The sequence below is a fragment of the Camelus dromedarius genome, chromosome 7 (genome assembly GCF_036321535.1).
Source record: "Camelus dromedarius isolate mCamDro1 chromosome 7, mCamDro1.pat, whole genome shotgun sequence".
NCBI classification, from domain to species: Eukaryota; Metazoa; Chordata; class Mammalia; order Artiodactyla; family Camelidae; genus Camelus; species Camelus dromedarius.
Window position 1 is genome coordinate 15,574,550 of NC_087442.1, and position 21,105 is coordinate 15,595,654.

A 21,105-nucleotide genomic window follows, 5' to 3' on the forward strand; every position below is an offset into this window, starting at 1 on the left:
AAGTTTGTACAAGACCGTAAACAGGAGGAGAAATAGTCAAAAAGCCTGTAAATCTGATGTCATCAAGGGTGGCTTCCTAGAGAGAATTTGTAGTAGGTGGAAACTGCTAACGCACGTACAGCAACACTGGACACCCAAGAAAATCTTAAGATGAGCTTCACTGACATTCTGGGCAAAAGAAGTCAGGATACAACAATGGCTCCAAAGATGTGACGCTAATAAGAATGACTTCATTATTAGGGTTTTTTCCATGAAGGATGTCCCATCAATTGCTGTGGACAGTATTTCCATGGTCCACAGCAGCCCAGAGTTATATCCACATGGCTGAACTGCTGCAGCTTGAGCCTTGCCCAAGTCCTTTGAATTCCAAAGTGGGGTAAGGGGAGCATGCAAGGAATTTCGGGAGATAGGTCATGATCTCCTTATCTCGTGCCTGCCACATTGCAGGTCACTGGATGGCTCCAGGCACTTAGCTGTGCCCCTGCTGGCTTCTGCCTGTCGGTCCTGCAGCAGGGGAGCCCCTCTCTGGGAGACCCATTGCTGCTTTCTCAGCCTTACTGCGCTGTGCTGGCATCAGCGCTGTGACTATGGATTCTCCATGGCAGTGGGTGTGCCACTGGCTCGGGAACAGCCACCTCTGTGCCAACTAACCATTTTCCTGTTTCAGGTCCACCGTCTTCCCCAGGCACTAACCAGATCATCACACATCAGCCATAGGATATTTTTCTTCAAGGCTTTTACTTCATTGAAATACAATTACTGATGTGGAAATAGAATTTATCGGCAACTCTAACAGCATGTGGTCCATAGTAGACATCCACTGTGTTCTGAACTATAATGTCAAACCATTGTACAGTCTAATGTGAGAGACTTTGTTTTAGTAAATCCTGGCTAAAGGATTACTATCAGGACCATGGAGCTACACCTAAGTGTCATTGTACCGAGATCATTGGCCGAGCAGCCTTCTAAGTACTATTGATACGGCAAACCCAAATCAACAAAGCGGAGACGAACATCGCAGTCACAAGGATTCGCTGAGGAAATGCTGACCCCATATGGGGTCAGATGCAGGTCACCAGGCTATTGTAGCTTATGCTAAAGCACAGCTAGTTGTACGCTGAGAAACAAAACAGAGGATTGTCTGGTCACCCTAGCAACCTCTAGGCATTCAGCAGCTGCAGCAGCGAGGGCGATCTTATTTACATGGTTTGGATAGAATGATGGGTCACTGGTTGGTAGGCCACAGCATCTTGTCACAAAGGAGGAGAATGCGTAGACAATTCCTGGCAACTGGATGCTGGCTTTGAGGATACTACCAGATAACTTTTTTTTTTTTTTAAGAATGTGTGCTATTCTATGGTTTTACCAACAAATCTGAAAATGTATCATGTATCTGTGTATCCTCCTCCTAATATCTAATAATGTCCCATACATTTATACACATCCCCTGTGTCAGGCCACCAAATCTAGCGATGTGCCAGTGCTGGTGACTTGCTAGTCAAATCTCAGTAGGCTTGAAAGTACTGAGATCTAAGTTAATTACATTAATTTTACTAGTAAAAATTTTTTTAGTTATTAGATGACAGCTAGGAGTTGTGCAGAGAACTTTTTTACATTTCCTTATTCAATTTTTACAATTAGTGTGTTTTAAAAGAGAGAGAGAGAGAGACTAAGAGAAGTTAAGTAACTTGCTCACAGCCAGTAAACAGCTCAGGATCTGTACAATTTAGTTCTTTCCGATTTTAGAGCCCACACGCCTTCAAATTAAATGAAGAGTGAAAGCTGTTCTCACCCAGATATCCAAAATCAATGCTCATACCCATTCCCAGAAAACTCAGGGAGGTTCTGCAGCCTTTGTGCCTTTATTTCCCCTTCTTAACAGCAGATCTCAGAACTTATTTATTTTGCATACTGAAACTCTATAACCTTTAACCAACAACTCCCTATGTCCCCCCATCCTCTAGCCCTTGGCAACCTCTGTTCTATCTTTGCTTCTATGAGTTGGACTATTTTAGATTTCACACATAACTGAGATCGTACATTACTTGTCCTTCAGTGTCTGGCTTATTTCACTTAGCATAATGCCCTCAAGGTCCATCTATGTTGCTGCAAATGGCAGAATTTCCTTCTTTTTTCAAGGCTGAATAATCCTACACCATATATATATATATACACATATACACACACACACATATATACACACACCATATGTTCTTTATCCATTTGTATGTCAAAGAACATTAAGTTTGTTTCCGTGTCTTGGCTATCATGCATAATGCAACAAGGAACGTGGGAATATAGATAGACTATCTTTTTGAGATCTAGATCTCACTTGCTTTGGCTATATACCCAGAAATGGGATTGCTGCATCAACTGGTAATTCCATTTTTAATATTTTGAGGAACCTCCATATTGTTTTCCATAGTAGCTACACCAATTTACATTCCCACCAACAACATACAAAGGTTCCCTTTTCTCCACAACCTTGCCAACATTTGTCCTTCGTGGGTTTTCTGTTTTGATAGTAGCCATCATAACAGGTGTGAGGTGATATCTCATTGTGGTTCTGATTTGCATTTCCCTGATGATTGGTGACAATGAGTTCCTTTTCATAGCTCTGTTGGCCATCTGTATGTCTTCTTTGGAGAAATGCCAATTCAGGTCCTTTGCCCATTTTTTTAATCAAGTTATTTGGGAGTTTGTTATTGAGTTATAGGGTTTTCTTATATATTTGGATATTAACCCCTTATCAGATACATGGTCTGTAAGTATTTTCTCCTATTGTATAGGTTGCCTTTTCGCTTTGTTGATGATTTCTTTTGCTGTGCAGCAGTCTTTTAGTGTGATGTAGTCCCACGTGTCTTGTTTTTGTTGCCTGTGTCATATCAAAGAAACTATCGTCCAATTCAATGTCAGAAGCTTCTTCCCTATGTTTTTGGGGTTGGTGTTTAAGTCTTTGATCCCCTTTGAGTTGACTTTTGTATATGAAGTGAGGTAAGAATTATGTTCTTTTGCATGTGGGTATCTAGTTTTCCCAATACCATTGATTGAAGAGACTATCTTTCCCCATTGAGCATTCTTGGCTCCCTTGTGAAATATTAGTTGATCATAGGTATATGTGAGGGTTTATTTCTGGGTTCTTCTATTCCATGGTCTATATGTCTGTTTCTATGCCAGTACAAAACTATTTTGATTACTCTAGCTTTGCAATATGTTTTGAAATCAGGGAATGGTTCCAGCTTTGTTCTGGTTCAAAATTGCTTTGGCTATTCTTTTGTGGTTCTAAATGAATTTTAAGATTATTTTTCTGTTCTTGTAAAAATGTCATTGGGATTTCGATAAGGATTGCATTGAATCTATAGATACCTTTGGAAACTATGGACATTTTAATAATATTAATTCTTCCAGTCCATGAACACAGGACATCCTTCCATCTGACTTCATTTCTTTTATTGATGTTTTGTAGATTTTAGTGTACAAGTCTTTCACCTCTTTGGTTAAGTTTATTCCTAAGTATTTTATTCCTTTTTATGCTGTTGTAAACTGAGTTATTTAATTAATTTCCTTTTGGATATTTTTTTGTATAGAGAAATGCAACTTATTTTTGTAGGTTGATTTCTGTATCCTTTGACTTTACTGAACTTGCCTATTAGTTCTAACAAATAAAAGTTTAAAAGTTCTTGAAACTAAACTACAACACTGTGAACCTGGGAACCCTATCATATTTCCATGGTTATCCAAAGTTACTATTTAAGGGAGTTAGAGTTTTATGACATTTTAGTGTTCGTTTCACTATTTTAACTGAACTTTTACTCTGGTCTGGGCACCATGCTAAGTATTTCATGTGAACTGATTAATTTAATCTTCATAAAAACCCCATGAGGTAGCAAAAGACTGAAAATAGATTTACCATATGATCCAGCAATCCCTCTCCTGGGCATATATCCAGAGGGAACTTGAATTCAAAAAGACACATGCAGCCCAGTGTTCCTAGCAGCCCTACTGACAATAGCCAAGACATGGAGACAACCTAAATGTTCACTGACAGATGACTGGATAAAGAAATTGTGGTATATTTATACAATAGAACACTACTCAGCCATTAAAAAATAATAAAATAATGCCATTTGCAGCAACATTGATGGACCTGGAGATTGTCATTCTAAGTGAAGTAAGTTAAAAAGAGAAAAATGCCATATGATATCACTTATATGTGGAATCTAAAAAAAAAAAAATGAACTTATTTACAAAACAGAAACAGACTCACAGACATAGAAAACAAACTTAAGGTTACTGGTAGCAGGAAGGGGTGGGAAGGGATAAATTGGGAGTTCAAGATTTACAGATACTAAGTACTATATATAAAATAGATAAACAACAAGTTTATACTGTATGTCACAGGAAACTATACTCAATATCTTGTAGTAACCTATAATGAAAAACAATATGAAAAGGAATATCTGTATGTATATGTATGACTGAAACATTATGCTGTACACCAGAAATTGACACATTGTAAACTGACTGTGCTTCAATAAAAATTTTTAAAAATTAAAAAAAAAACTTTTTAAACCCTATGAGGTAGAACTATTGTCATTTGTTTTCAAATCAGAGAACTAAAACTCAGAGAAGTCAAGTAACTTGTATATGGTCACACAGCCAGTTAGTGGTAGGCTGAGTTTAAACTCAGGTAGTCTGACTCTAAAATTTGTGCTCTTCCTCTTATATTGCCTCTCGAACTTTCACTGAACCAGCTCATCGCATTTTATTCAACAAACACAGCGTTTTCCAAGTTCTGAAAAGATACTTAAAAATATGATTATGAACTTTATGTTTTTATGTTTATGATTTTAAACAGTTAGATGAAAAATAACATGCATTTATCAATCACTTCCCATGACTGAATCAAAGTCTTCAAAGATGACATTTAATTTTCAGTTCAAGAAATAGCAATACTTGAATGTAATATACTTTTCTGGGGCAGTCTAGAATTACTATGGGATAGAATCAGCAAATTATGGCCCACAGGCCAAACCTGTCCCACTACCTTTTTTTTCTTTTTTCTTTTTTTTTTTTTGTCGATAAAGTTTTATTGGAACATAACTTATACCCATTCTCTTACAGATTCTCTATGGCCGCTTCCACACTTCAACAGCAGAGGTGAGTACTTGCTACAGAGACTATATGACTCACAAAACCTGAAATATTTACTCTCTGGCCCTTGATGGGAAAAGTCTGCCAACTCCTGGTATAGATGTTTAGCTGGAAAAGGTTGATGAAAACCCTGTAAGACTGGCCGAGGCCGAGGAGCAAAGTCACAGGAAAATGTAATGTGTTGGTTGACGCAAATGAAAAGCCAAACCCATAAATAACGCACATCTCTTCACACCCAGGGTACACTGTTACTGTCATGGTCCCCAGTGAATCACGTCTGGGTATCCACGCCCTTGTGTAACCCCTTCCCACACTGACTCTTGGCCTTGGCCATGTGGCTTGCCGGGGCCAAGTGGGATATTAGACACGAAACCAGCAGAGGTGCGAACAGGTGCTTATTTACTGGGGCTTGCCTGCTTGGACCTCAGCTTGGAAAGAAGTTCAGAATTATACCTGAGGGGAGGCCACGTGAAGGACTGAGGCAACCCAGCCAATAGCCCCGGCTAACAGCCAGACAGCTGAGGGAGGCTAGCTTGGACTTTCCAGCCCCGAGTGACCCCAGGTGAGCTCAGCAGGAGAGCCACTAGGTGGACCCCGTTCAAATTGCAGAATCATGAACAAATACACAGTGGTTGTTTAGGCCACTGGGTTTGGGGTGATATTGGATCAGCCATCTACTGCTGCATGAAACACTCTAGATGAAAGACATTTACTGATGAGGGATCAGTAGCATCACCTGGGGACAAGAACATGATTAAAAGGAAAATGATTGCTTTTAAATACACACACCTGTGAGATATAAGCAACTACCATTAAGGGCCCAGGATTTCCCTTTCTTTCAAACTCTTAAAGAAAAGCAAAATAGATTAAAAGCAAAACCTTTGGCCTTCTGTCTAGGAAAGGTTAGATGCTATAAATAATAAATAATAAACTCTGTGTTTCTGCAGAATCCTTTTTATCCCTCTCTATCTGCCCACAGTCTCTCACATCCTTGTAGGTTTTTCTTTTTGCCTCCTGGAGGAGTCAAACGCTAATGGGGATTTGCTGGTATGAGCCAAACACCTGTGCCCAGCTAGTGGCTTGAAGGCAAAATAATGGCTTAAATAGTATGGGGTTGGGGTGGGAAAAGGGGGCAGCATGAATGGAATAAAGAAGAGCCACAAGGGCTAAGACTCTCATCCGTGAGTCCCACGCTAACCGCCAGGTGAGCCCGTGTTGGCCCAGACGTGAAGGCGGGGCCCCTCACCTATGGCCGGCAGGGTGTGGGCCTGAGGGCTGTGTCCAGAATGACCGTGGCAGCAAAAGGTCCCTCACACTTAGTTTTTTACCTCTTCCCAGCACTCTCTCAACCAAGACCTGTGGAATCATTTCAAAGCAGCCTTCTTAAGACCCATCCCAGCCACTGTGGCTCCAAAAGCTTAAGAAATGCCTCGGGTAACAGGGGCAAGAAGGTAGGTAGGGTGATAGTTCTCTAACATGTGAGCTCATCCATTCAACAAGTATTTACTGAGTGTCTATAAATGTGTCAGGCACCACTGTGGGCTCTGCAGATACAACAAGAAAATGATGAATGTGGTAAACTGACATGACTCCTGCCCAGATAGGACTGACATCCTAGGAGGAGAGAAAAGACAAAGTCTACCTCTAAATAAAACCATTGCAGCTGCTGATGTGCGCTGGACAGAAAGGGATAAGCAGGGCTGGGGGACACATCGTAGGGTGCCGGAGGCCCTCCTGGCTGGCCGAGGGCAAGCACCTGTGTCTTACTCTGGTCTGTACTGCTCCATGGGTTCATGCCTTCGAAGGAAATGTTTTGGCCTCAGGTAATATAGTTCCATATGGTTAGACTTTTTCCACATTCTGGTTTATTGTGTTGTGTGGTGCTGATGCAGGCCGAGACACGGGGGGAGGTGGTTGGTGGCAGTGGTGTTGAGACCAGACTAGGCATTAAGCAGGCTCTCAGGGTGGTGGGGGAGGGGCGGGGATCGCCTGGCACCGCACTAATGTCCCTGCCAGCGATGCTCCTATGCCATCTCCCTGCACTGTGTGTGCTCACTAACCAAGGGGCAGCGGCAGGGCCCCACCCCGAGCTCTCGAACTAGATTGCCCTAATGGGACCACACAGCTGTCTCTGGAAGGAGCTACCAATGCTTCCAAGTCCAGGGAGAAGACAATCAGAGCTTAGATTGCTTTACCAATTAGGCACGGAGCCTCCAGCCTTCATTGACCCAAGGAGGATGTGTTTTCTAATATCTATGCCTCACACTAGGCACAAAGCCCTTGTCATCTTTCTTACTCCCCCTTTTCTTTCTGTGTGCGCCATTACACAAATCCCGAGTTGATCTCATCTCAGTAGCGATGAGTTTAAATCTTGTTGCATGTTATTATTATAATCATGAAAAGAGCTGCTAAGAATCAGTACAAACCCCAATTAAAACCTGGATATCTGCCACCCAGTTGCCACAAGCAACGGTTCACTCAGGAGGCATGGCTGAGGTTTGATGATTTCGAGGAAAAGAGGGAATTCTTCCCCAGTGATAACCAAACCAAATAGCACACATTTGGACTGTGTGACCCAGTGGATTATCTTTTAAAAGTTTAAATTGTCTCATTTAAAATTAAAGGGGTATGTTTTTAATATTTACTTTTTATTGAAGGGTAGTCAGTTTACAATGTTACCTTCAGATGCACAGCAAAACGATTCATTGTACTTAAACTTTTTCTTTTTCAGTTTCTTTTCCATTATAGCTCATTACAAGAAATTGAATATAGTTCTCTGTGCTAAAGAGAAGGTCCTTGTCATTTATTTATTTTATATACAGAAATGTGTATCTGTTAATCCCAAACTCCTAATTAAAGGGCTATATTTTAAAAGGAGGTCTTACTGATTAAATATAGGAAGTCTTTAAAAAAAAGTCTAATACCTCTGGCCCAGAACATTTTCATTTGATTAAATTTATCCCCTTTTTTCTGAGATATTCACTATCTTACTATGAGAGTCAAATACATGACTTGATATGCCTCCTAAATTGTGGCATGTTGAACAAAGGGGAAATCTCTGCATTATTGTTTTTCTCCTGCCATAATTATTTATTTGAGTTAGACTGCTTGTGCTTCCTGACATATTTTAGGAAAGAATTATGTTTAGAGATTTGCCATGTCATGAATTAATGTGACAATTCTTTTTTGCCAAAAATCACATCCATACTTTTGGCCCCATTCTTTCTCTTTGAAGTCATTGTCTCCTTGTTAAGAAGGAAAAAATACAAGCTTTCATAAGCCTGTGGGTTAATATGACAAAGGGGAGGGTGTGGAAGCAGATGCCAGGTACAGGATGAGGGGCTGCTGAGGCTGAACTCATGCGGACCCCCGCAGAGAAGCACTTCCTTTGCTCACACTGTGTTATGTCCGAACTGGCACCCGTTGAGACACGCCAGTTCTTTACAGACGAACTTGCAGCCTAGAGGAACTTGTCCAGGTTTGTTGTGCTCACATGTGGCTGAGCTGAAATGCGATTCCCAGGAGCCCAGACACAGTTCTGACACCAGTGATCAAGTTCTTTGTAAATAAGTAAATCCATCCAACAAAAATTCAATTAAGAGGTCCTCATTCCTGCTTCCTCCCCGGTGCTGCTTAATGGGTCTAATAAGGTTCCATTAAGACCACCCAGGCCCCCACGGACTAACGTGAGCAGCTGATGAGCAGTGCCAGTGAGCCGGATTTAAACTGGATTGACTAATGGAGTCAAACACGCGGGTAACCAAGCAAGAAGAAAGCGCTGACAGCCCTGAAGTAAGCACCGATTTTGCAACACAAGGTGGTTATGAAATGATTCAAGATGTTTAAAGACAGACAATATGTTTTAAGAAAGCAGTTGTGTGAGGTTTTAGGAGATCTGAAAACATCCTGTTTCCAATCCCAACAAGTGAAGGTTCTAAGAGTGTAGAGGCATGAGCAGGAACACCCCAGAAACAAGAATTTCAGGCCAACTTGATAGAATCCTTCCACATCCTAACTCCTAAAGCAGTATTATCTCACCTCATTCTCAAGGAGGCAGTCCCCACAAAATGCCCATCACACCATCGACCCAATGCACCCAGTGCTCATCTGTTACGACAGGAGTCTCCACCCTATTGCAAAGAGGAGTTGTACACAACTAGAAGTGTTCCTTACACAGATGTTCAACATCAAAGCAAGAAACAGTAACGCAAAAGCCAGGTCGGGGGTACAGACAAAAACTCAAGGGCTCCAGGAGTGTCCCCCAGAGAATAAGTCCCAGATCCACAGCTTTTTTGAAATTTCACCCAAGCACTGGGCCCTGACCTCCAACTGCCTTCTCCATCCAAACCTAAACCTATGATCTTCACTGCCCTCCCACCGACAAAAAGAAAACATTTCATTCCTGCTAAATACAATGTTTACAAAAATCAATTATTTGAATGTATATCACAGTATTCTTTTAATCATGTAGATTAAAACCCAGCCAAAACTGCTTGATTATACACCCTTCGTTTCATCTTCTCTTACAGTCATTTCTTCCATAAAAACCCTCCGTGGCCAAGTTTAACTCTCCATTCACACTGGTGCCCCGCCCCCTCCCCTTGCTGGCCCTGATACTGTCCCAGCCCCCAGCAGAAAGGCCCTCCCACATCAGTCAATTAACATACTTCATTTAGACCAACATTATCATTGTCCCACTCCCACGGATTCATCACTGTTATGGGTTGAATTATGTTCTCTGAAAAGGTAAATGTTCAAGTCCCAACCCCCAGTACCTCAGAACGTGATTTTCTTTGGAAATAGGGTGGCAGATGGAATTAGTTAAGATGAGGTCATACTGGAGTAGGATGATCCCCTAATCCAGTATAATCTGTGTCCTTCTAAGATGTTTAGCTGTGAGGGGGAGAACACCACGTGAAGATGGAGGCAGAGACTGGAGGCAGGCAGCTGCAAGCCAAGGAACGCCAAGAATGGATGGCCACCACCTGGAGCTAGGCAGAGACAGGGAAGGATTCTACCCAGTCTTAGAGGGAGCATGGCCCTGCACGTGCCTTGATTCCTGGCCTCCGGAACTACAAGACAATACATATCTGTTGTGTTAAGGGATCCAGTTTGTGCTATTGTTAGGGCAGCCCTAGGGAACTGACAGCCCTCTTCTCTTCTAAAACATTCAATGGCTCCCTATTCTCTCACCCAATCAAGTTCAATTGTTTAGCCCAGCTCCTAAGGCCCTTTCTCATGTCATCATCGCCTTGCAAATGTATCTCCCACTATTTCTTCACAACCTTTTCTAAACTCCAATCTACACAGACCTGGCCCTTCTTCCAAGTCCTGCTGCCCGTGATTCCTTATACTCTACCAAGTGGATTTATTTCTGCCTTCCTTTCAGTCATTAGCCCCTTGAATAGGCTATGAATTTTTTTGCCTCCCCTGAGCATACAAATTATCTACAAATACTTGTAGATTAATTGATCCAGTAGCCTTGACACATGCTCTGCCCTTGACCTGGAACACCCAGGTAGGCTGGGAGCTACATGCCAGGGACCATTGTTTTAATCTTTGTGTCCCCACTGCCCCACAGAGTGTCTGGCAGTTCATAAACTTTCAATAAATATTTTACTTCATTCATTTTTAAAGTCCAGCCTCCAGGTATATCTGCTCTGGGTCCATCCCAAGTAAATCAGGATCTGCCTCCTTTTAAAGAAATTGCTAATAAAATATCATAAAGTTCCTCAGACAAAGGTGGCTGAAGAGGGGAGAAAAATGCCACTCTTTCTCCAGTAGCCTCACTAGTGAGTCATTAGAAGGGCCCCAGCCCGGAGCCTCAGGGAGCCTTATTAGCCCCCCGCGACCCATCTGAGAGGGGAGCCCCCCTCCCCGCTATCAGGCTTCCTATTTAATAACACATGACAGGGCTTGTTCTTCTACCCCATTGTTACCTGTGTTTCCAGAGCCCTTTGAAAGCATAAATAAATGATAGTTGGCTGATCGCCTCTCCCCAGGGTTTTGCCAGTGCTGAGAAGTCTGAAAGCTTTCCAAGACACGATTTGGCACTACAAATGCCAGGTGGGAGAGTTCCTGTCCTCTCCTGTTCATAGGGGTGCTTGATAACTCAAAGTGCCAACTCCTTCCCACAGAGTCCAACAGGATAATGTGCTGTCACAGATCTTCAGGTGACAGGCTTTTGCAGTGGGCTTTTCAGGCAGCCCGAGCTTTTGCAGGGTGGAAGACATTTGCTCATCAGGGAAGTCATCCAGATCTCCAAGACGCCACACCCAGAGCGACTGCAGGGGTCACCATGTGACTCTGAGGGTCAGAGGTGGGGAAGGAGCCCAGAGGAAGATTACTGCTGTTCCAGCTCTGTCAGCCTACCACGGCCCTCCCCTGCCCACTTCTAGCCACATCCTCCAAACCATGTGAATTAGCCCCCCTGAGAGATAGCTAGCTATTTTCTTGGCCTTGGCCTTCAGAATACACATCCTCTGACCATGTTTACAGGATTAGGATGGGGGAGGAGAGGTGCAGTGTGGGGGAATCCAACCTTGGATGGTAATTAGAAGCCAGAGAAGAAAGAGGGGAGCTTTCAGTTTCCACTTCCACATGTAAGGAGCTTAGAAGTCACCACTCCATCCTACTCAACTGCAAGTAAAAAGCTAAACAGGCTGAAAAATCAGCAACTCTTCTTGATTCAGTAAACGAGCAGAGGACCCAGGGCAAAACACTGCCCTGAAGATTAGAGAGAAGGATAAGGAAATACAGGGAGTCATAACTTACCAAAGCCGAGACTCAGGAGAAGCAGCAGCAGGGACCAGTGCCCAGGTAGGAAAACCTGCAGTTAACGAGCTCCTGGAGGCTCGATGTGGGCAACTCGGACAGTTAAAAACTTCAGGGTGACCAAGTCATGGGCAGGGGGCTCCCAAAACACAGTGAGATTTACCTCTGGGAGCTCAACCAGGTTTCTTCAGCAAACTCATGAAAAATCCTGGGAGCTTCCAGAAGAGGGAGAGGAAAAGGAACCATTTATAAATTCACCAGAGCATGCCGGTCTTTCAACAAGGCACGCCCTCAGGTGAAAGCAGTTAACCAAAGCTGGACCTGCTGGGGGTGTTATCGAAGCCTAAATGACCCGGGGCAGGGAAACACCAGCTCCAGCTGGCTCTAGCTTCCCTGTGAGAGAACAGAACAGCTCCCGCCCACTCTAGCCACCAGGTCCCACCTAAGAAAGGAGACGAAAACTGAGAAACACTTGTGAAGTCCACAGTCCAGAGGCACAGACTCACTAAAACACTGAGACCCAATTATAGGACTTGCTCTCCAGCCACCGCTCATCACCCCGTTACTAAAGTCCTCTTTACGATACTTCTTTTTACCTGGTACATCATGTCCTGCTATCAAGAAAAAATTACAAGGCGTACCAAAAGGCAGAAAACACAGTTTGAAGAGACAGAGCAAGTATTAGAACCAGACATAGCAGCAATGTTGGAATTATCAGGCCAGGAATTTAAAACAACTATGATTAACACACTAAGGGCCCTGATGGATAAAGCAGACAGCACACAGGAACAGATGGGCAATGTGAGCAGAGAGATGGAAATCCTAGGAAGAACCAAAAAAGACATGCGAGAGATTAAAAAACACTGTGACAGAAATGAAGAATGCCTTTGAAGGGTTCATTAGTAGATTGGACACAGCTGAGAAAAGAATCTCTGCGCTAGAGGGTATACCGATAGAATCCCCAAACCAGAAAGCAAAGAGAACAAAGACTGCACAAAAAGCCCTAGATTATCCAAGGACTATGGCACAACTACGAAAGGTGTACTCTGTGCATAATGGGAACATCAGAAGGAGAAGAAAGAGAAAGGAGCAGAAGAAATATTCGAAACAGGAATGGTTGAGAATTTCCCCAGATTAATATCAGACATCAAACCCCAAGTCCAGGGAGTTCAGAGAACACAAAGCAGGATAAATGCAAACAAACAAACAAGCAAAAATAAAAACAAAAACAAAACAAAAAAACCTACACTTAGGCATACCATTTTCAAATTACAGAAATCAAAGCTAAGGAAAAATTCCGAAAGAAGCCAGGAGAAAAAAAAATACTTTACCTATAGAGAAACAAAGGTAAGAATTACATTCAGTTTCTCCTCAGAAACCGTGCAGGCAAGAAGAGAGTAGAGTGAAATATTTAAAGTGTTGAGAGAAAAAACCACCAACCTAGAATTCTGCACTTGTGAAATGATCCTTCAAAAGTGAAGGAGAAATACTTTCTCAGACTAACGAAAATTAAGGGAGTTTGTTGCCAGTAGACCTGTCTTGTAAGAAATGTTAAAAAAGGTTCTTTAGAGAGAAGGAAAATAAGATAGGTTTACTGTATTTATTTATATATTAGTAGTAGAAATGTGCTACTATATTTACTAAAATAAAACCATATTATAATATTAATTGTAAATGTATATTGTAAACTCTAGGGTAACCACTAAAGAAAGTTTTTAAAAGTAATATTCTAAGAAAGGAGAGAAAATAAGATCATATAAAAAGCTCAGTTAAAACCACAAAAGGCAGAAACAGAGCGGAAGATAGAAATAGTTACAAAGAACAAGGGAAACAAACAGAAAACAGTAATATGGTGTCTATTCATCCAACCATTATCAATAATCACTCTGAATGTCAATGGTCTAAATGCATCAATTAAAAGAGATTTTCAGAGGTGATCAAAACATATGACCCAACCATATGTTGTCTACATAAAACCCACTTTAATGATAAAGACACATACAGATTAAATGTAAATGAACAGAGAAAAACATAAGATGCTAACACTAAGAAGAAAGGAGGTACAGATTATCAGAAGAATTTATAAATGATCAGATGCATTTGAGAGAGAAGAAAGGAGCTGAGATTAACAAAAGGACCAGAATTACACGATTGGGCAAATAAGGAACAGAACTTCACAGGAGAACACAATTTTCGAAAGTGGACATCAAGGCCTAAGGCAGCTTGAAATGAGTTATCGAAGGGTTCCCCAGATAGTTTTGCCAGTTCTCAGCAACCTTCTGCCCCAAAATACTTTGCACATTCCCAGGATAGAGAGCGAAGGAGACCTAGTCTGTCTGGGGAATGTTAAAAAGGTAGGATGAAGAGCGGATTTGCCTTCCAGAAGCACTTGAGGAAGCTGTAACAGCCAAAGGTGAACACCTTCTTCCTCTTCAATGTCCCAGAGCTCCTTGAAGAAGCAGTTGATTCCAGATTTGGGCAAGAAAAACACAAGATGATCTTGGAGCATCTTGTGGTGCCGGAAAGTAAGAATGTGCTCAGAAAGGATGAGAGAGCATAGAAACCAACATGAAAGAGTTCCCATCGGCCAAAGCTGGAATACTCTGAACAACGAAATAAATAACAACATTGAATTGTAATCCATAGACTAAAGTAAACATACGAGTCTATTCTGATAGTTGAATGAGTAAGTTGGCAATAAGGTATAGCTCTTCCTTACAAAAGAAAAAATCCCACTTAATAAATATAGAAGGAAAGAAGAAACATAAAATCACCATTAGTAATAATTACTGTGGGCAAAAATTCACCAATGGATGCTAATATTAGTAGGCAAAAGTTTAAAAACAATATTTGCATAGTCTAAATGTATCCCCCCACCAAGACATTTATTAATCACAAAAGGAAACACAGGAACTTTACAGTGGAAATACCCGTCAGACATACCTTATCCCACTGATCGAGGGAAAAGCACTGGTAATAAAACTTATTGAGATCATGTCACCCTGGTATCAGACTAGGGCCCCATGCTTTTGACCTCATTTAACCTTAAATACTTCCAAAAAGCCCTGTCTCCAAGTACAGTCACCGTGGGTGTGGCTTCAACATATGAATTTCGAGGGGAAACAATTCAGTCCATAACACTTTCCAAAAATATATAACCACAACGTATGCATAAAAAAATTAGAGAAACCCAAATTGTCTGTGAAACAACTGACCAACACTCTTCAAACATGTCAAGGTCATGAATGACAAAGAAAGATCGAGGAACTGTCATAGTGAAGGATTCAAGGACCTTTAAATGCAACATGGGATCTGGGATTCAAGAAGAGGACATTAACTGGGAAATGGGTTAAATCTGAATAAAATCTATAGTTGAGTTATTTGCATTGTATCAATGCTAATTCCTTGGCCATGGTACTACCACTAGGTAAGACGTTAACATTAGGACAGCTGGGTGAAAGGCATCTGAAATGCTCTGTGCTGTTTTTGCACATTTTCTCTAATATTATTTCAAAATAAAAATTTCCCTAAATATCCCTTCATGTCACATTCCTTGCAATAGTGGTGGGAGTAGAGAAATAAATTATCAACCACATTTTCTTTGGGGAGCGGAGGAGGGAGGAGATGGTACAGAAGGGAGTAATGCACAGTTTCTCTACCCGACATGAAGAAGGAGGGAGCCAGGAGTTGGAAAGACTCAAAACAAAAGACAGATTTTAAAAGCTGGTTTCATGGAGACTGATGCGGAACACAGAGTCTGCAGTAAGGGAGATGAGTGTTGGCCTATTTCCAGGTGTCCAGCCCAGAGGCAGGCCGGGCGCCTTTATTTTAAGACTGTCAGCTGTTTGTGTCCACAAAAGAGAAAGAGAGGACTCTGCTTCCACATGAACAGCCCAGTACACAACTACCACTACTCCCAGCTCGCTGATTCTGGGGCTCTGAGAGCTTCGAGCCTGATTATCGTGGGGATTAGCACCTGACAGTCTGGGAGGCCCAGATAATTCTGCTTATTTAGGACAATCAGCCATAAAGTGGATGGTCAACCCCCTCCCCAACCCCTGCTCTCCCAGCCATCTTTCAACTCTGTGGTTCTAAGCATTTCTGTTGTTATTGTTCATTTTATAAAGGCTTTTTTGAATACCTATCTTGTTAAAGCATAAGTAAGACCCAGAAGATAGAAACTAGGTTAAGAATTGAGTAACAATACATAGTAAGCTCTCAATAAAGAGCTTGCTGAGTTGACTTCAGTGCCCTCTATGCATTACATCCAGAAAGCTTTTCTATTGCCGTTGTGGTATTTCTGGCTATAATTTCTGATGCACAGTAGCCAGAATATAAATTGCTGGGCTGAGGAGTAGCTGCAAACGTTTCTAAAGATGTAGTCTTTAATGGAAGGACTCTTCCGTACAAGATGCATCACGAACCCTAGATAAAAAGTAAAAGTGGAAATAATAATAATAATAGCTTTTATTGAGCATTTACTGTGTGCCATAAATCTCCCAAGAACCCTATGAAGCAGGAACTATTGCAATCCCCGGTTGGCAGATGGCTAGTAAATGGCACAGCCTAGCGGCAACCCAGGTAACCAGCATGGAGTCCATGCTCTTAAACATTCCGCTCCCTTCTTTCACATTCCTCAGTTCTAGTCCAGCCTTTTGGAGGAATTCTGGGCACATCTTTAAAATTCTCTGGGCTCCTAATTAATTGCCTGCAATATGGGGATGATAATCCCCTCTTACATACCTCAAAGGGTCAATTACACAAGAGAACATTGATGAAAGTTGAACACCTAGTAGATCACAAAGAAGTTCCCCAAGATTTCAGGGACTCTGCAGAGTGACCACATCTTTGGCCATAATACAATTAAATCAGAAATCAGCCCCAAAAAGGTAGTGGAAACTTATTTTAAACTAATATGCTCATAAATAAGTCATGAATTAAAGAAAGTTAAGTCTCATTAAAACAGGAAACTGATTATATATATAGTGTATATATATCCACAAAATCTAATTCCTAAGTTGCAGTGGAGACACTTTTGGGACTGACTCCCAAAAGATCCAGACCTTATAGGAAAACAGGAAGCCCTGAAAGCAAAGATGGACAAAGATCTGAAAATAGGACTGGCTGGAAATGGGTTTAGGAAGCACTTGGATCTTAGAGTGCCTTCCCCTCTGCACAGCCAGGTGACTGCCCCTCCCATCTCTTCCTCTCCAAGAAGCCTGGACGTGCATTTTCTGGAGACAGTAAGCGGGAGAAACTCTGGCTCAGGGAACACCAGGCTCGATTGAAGATTTTAATAGTGAAAACGGCAGATTCCGTGGAAACTTATGCTGAATACTGATACCCTCTCCTCCCAGCCGTCATCCCCCATTCTCTCTCAGAACGCCAGCAGCCAGGTTTGCATGCTGCGGGCAAGACCTTGAAAGAGGTGTCACTGGGGAATCTCAATCTAAGGATTCTGAAATTCAGGGTCCCCTGAACTGACCTAGCCAGAACTCCTTACACTGACCCTGACAGTCAGTAAGCCCTACCCATCGGCTTAGGGCTCCAATCACTTTTTTTGTTTTTCTTATTGTGGTAAAATATAAATTACACACAATATGCCATTTTAACCATTTTTAAGTTTACAATTCAAAGGCGTTAAGCACATTCACAATATTGTGCAATCACCACCGCTATTTCCACAATTTTCATCACCCCAAACAGAAACTCTACTTATTAAGCAATAATTCCCACTCGCCCCTCCCCACTCAGCCCCTAGTAACTTCTTGTCTACTTTCTTTTTCTATGAACTTGCCTAGCCTCAATATTTCATCTAAGTGGAATCCTATAGTATCTGTCCTTTTGTTTCTGGCTTATTTCCCTTAGTATAATGTTTTCAAGACTCATCCATGTTGTAGCATGTATCAGAATTTCATTCCTCTTATGGCTGAATAATATTCCACTGTGCGTATATACCCCATTTTGTTTATCCATTAATCTGCTGATGGACACTTAAGTTGTTTTCACTTTCTGCTAGTATTAATAACACGGCAATGAACCCTGGCATACAAGTATCTAAGTCCCTCTTTTCAGTCCCTTTGGGTGTTCCAGTTACTTTTTAATTCCTCATAATCATGGATCATCAGACATTTGAGGAAAGTATTTATAATGACAGACAAAACACAAACAGAAAAAAAGAAACTTGGAGGAAACAATGACTATCCAGAGAAAAGGAAACAAAGCAAAAATACAATGAACATCCTAAGAAAGATAAAAAGAAGACACTGATCTATAAAATAAGACTCGTATCTAAAACTGGAACTTTCAGACAGAACAAAACAAAGTAGTTCCTAGGAAATAAATGTATAGGAGCAGAAATTAAAAGCTTAGTAAAGAAACATGTTAAAAGTTGTGGAAATCACCCAGAAATTAGAAAGACAAAGAGATGAAAATACAAAGGGAAAGAATAAAAACAGAAATCCTGAAGAGGAGAGTAGCATCTGAACAAACAGGAGCTCTATAGATGAGAGAGAAAACAGAAAATTTAAAAATAACAAAAATAATCATAAAATAATACAGTAAATAATAACATAACATAAAATAAATTATTATTATAATCAAGAAAATTTCCCAGAATGCTTGCACATTGTTGGTGAGATTATAAACTGGTTCAGCCACCATGAAGCACAGTATGGAGTGCTTCCTCAAAAAATTAAATTCCTCAAAAAATTAAAAATAAAATTGCGATGTGATCCAGCAGTCCCACTTCCGGGTACATAACCAAAGGAAGTGAAAACAGGTTACCCAAGAGACACACAGGCACTCCCATGCTTTATTTATCCACTGCAGTATTATTCACAATAGCCAATAGATGGAAACAACCTAAGTGTCCATCAGTGGATGAATGAATAAAGATGACATGGTATATATACATATATATGTACACACACACACACACACACACACACACACACACACACACACAATGAAATATTATTCAGCCATAAGAAAGAAAAAAATCCTGCCATTTGCAACAACATCTATGGACCTTCAGGACCTTAGGCCAAGTGAGATAAGTCAGAGAAAGACAAATACTCTATGATATCTTTTATATGTGAAAGCTTAAAAAAAAACCTAAAATTGTAAACGCAGAGAGTAGAAAGGTGGTTACCAGGGGCTGAGGTGGAGGCAGGGGGGAAAGAGGGAGAGATGTTGTTTAAGGTGCATATTGGCAACTAGCAGATAAATAAATGATAAATAAATCCTGGAGCTCTTACATAGACAGCCCCCAACTTACAATGGTTTGACTTACAATTTCTGGACTTAATGATGGTGCAAAAGCAATATGCATTCAGTAGAAACCATACCTTAGATTTGAACTTTGGTCTTTCCTCAGGTCGGTGATATGTTTGTGATCCTCTCTCCCGATGCTGGGCAGGGGGAGTGAGCCCCAGCTTCTAGTCAGCCAGGCGAACGCAAAGGTATAAAACCAACACACTTACAGCCATTCTGTACCCACACAACCATTCTGTTTTTCACTTTCAGCACAGTATTCAAGAAATGTGTGATTTATCAGGTTTTCAACACTTTGTTATAAAATAGGCTTTGTGTTAGATGAGTTTGCCCAACCGCAGGCTAATTAAGTGTTCTGGTCATATGTGAGGTAGGCTAGGCTAAGCTATGATGTTCAGAAGTTTAGGTGTGTTAAATGCATTTTCAACTTAAGAAATTTTCAATTTACCATGGGTTTATCAGGATGTAACCCCATTGTAAGTCAAGGAATATCTGTACATAGTACCGTGATTAAAGACAACAGGACTGTACTATAATCATTAAACTTGCTAAGAGACTAGATCTGAATTGTTCTCAACACTAGAAGAAATGATAATTATGTGATGCAATAGAGGCATTAGCTAACATTACAACGGCAATCATACTGCAATATAAATGCATCAAATCAGCAAGTTATATACCTTAAGCTTACACAAAATATTGTATGTCAGATAGACCTCAATTTTTTTTTAAAGAAAATATCCCAGAGCTGACACAGGTGAGACAGGCTCACCCCAAAGCACATCATTATGGAATTTCAGAGCACCGAGGACTAACAGAAGACCCTACCAGCGTCCAAAGAAAGGAAAACAAAATCACTTATAAAGGATCTGGAGTCAGGATGACTTCTGACTTCTCCCCCGCGACTCTGGAAGCCAGCAGACAATGGAGCAATGTCTTCAAAATACTTAGGGACAATGATTTCTGACCTAGAAATCTTGACTGTTGTTAAAGGCACTTGTTCTCCCTGCACACCCACGTGAGAGCTCACCGTGGCAGGACGTTCCCCTCCAAACTCAGTCACTGCTGTACGACTGTCACAATTTTGGTCATAACCACAAACTGCTTGTGTTATTTTTTTAACTGATTTCTTTTTCTTAAATTGAGTCACTTTTTTGTTACTTTTATCACTTGTGATAAGTAAAAGGCAAATATGAAAATAAAATAAATTCTAAAAATAAAGACAATGACTTCAAGTTCTCCTGTTGGCTTCCCAAGGCCCTGATCCTGGAGCCTTTCTCTGCCCAAGAAAGGAAGATTAGCAAGGACAAGTGAGGTTTTAAAGACCAGCACTCTGGTAGCTCTTTTGACCTAATTAAGAAGATCAAGATTTGAAAGAACTAATTATCTCTATGAGTCAAGTTTATAAAAAGCCGCCTCAGGGCACCACCAACACCTCCAGGCCCCCAACCATCCTACCAACTTTTTCTTGAAAATGCCACACTGAGAGGACTCAGAGGCCGCGTTCCACTTGGCAGCAAGTCTTAGGAATGATGAGGTGGCCTGTGTCTAAGAAAAGAAAAGCAATGAGGGCCTTTAGACCCCACCAGGCTCAACAGCTAAGACCACTAAACCCTGTTTTGGTTTTTAAAAAAACCTGTCTCTGTTCTTCAAAGCTCTGAAACCAGAGGATGTGAAAGGGCAGGTTTCCTCTTGAGGACCAAAGCCAGAGCTTGCAGCCAACTTCCCGCCTGCATCTCCAAGGTTACTTCGATCGTCACACTTTGCCACTTGGCAGAGTGGCCTCCCCAGGCCGCTCCCTGCAGGGCTGGGCCACGTGTAAAAGGTCACTTCGTAGTCCTCTCCAGGCCTCTAGCAGCCTTGTGCTTTCCTTGTGTGTTAACACAACCTCTGAGGCTGGTC

At 41.4% G+C, this 21,105-nt stretch overlaps 1 long non-coding RNA gene across 2 annotated transcripts; it reads left to right on the forward strand.

Moving 5' to 3' along the window:
* Positions 1 to 5,013: 5,013 nt before the first annotated feature.
* On the forward strand, positions 5,014 to 20,385 carry LOC135321660 (uncharacterized). 2 transcript variants are annotated; one of them, XR_010381585.1, is made up of 5 exons: positions 5,014 to 5,160; positions 6,493 to 6,605; positions 8,805 to 8,946; positions 19,307 to 19,391; positions 19,938 to 20,385. It is a non-coding gene; the product is annotated as an uncharacterized LOC135321660 (long non-coding RNA). The 2 variants fall into 2 exon arrangements; XR_010381584.1 differs by lacking the exon at positions 8,805 to 8,946 and having other exon boundaries at positions 19,307 to 20,385.
* Positions 20,386 to 21,105: the final 720 nt, after the last annotated feature.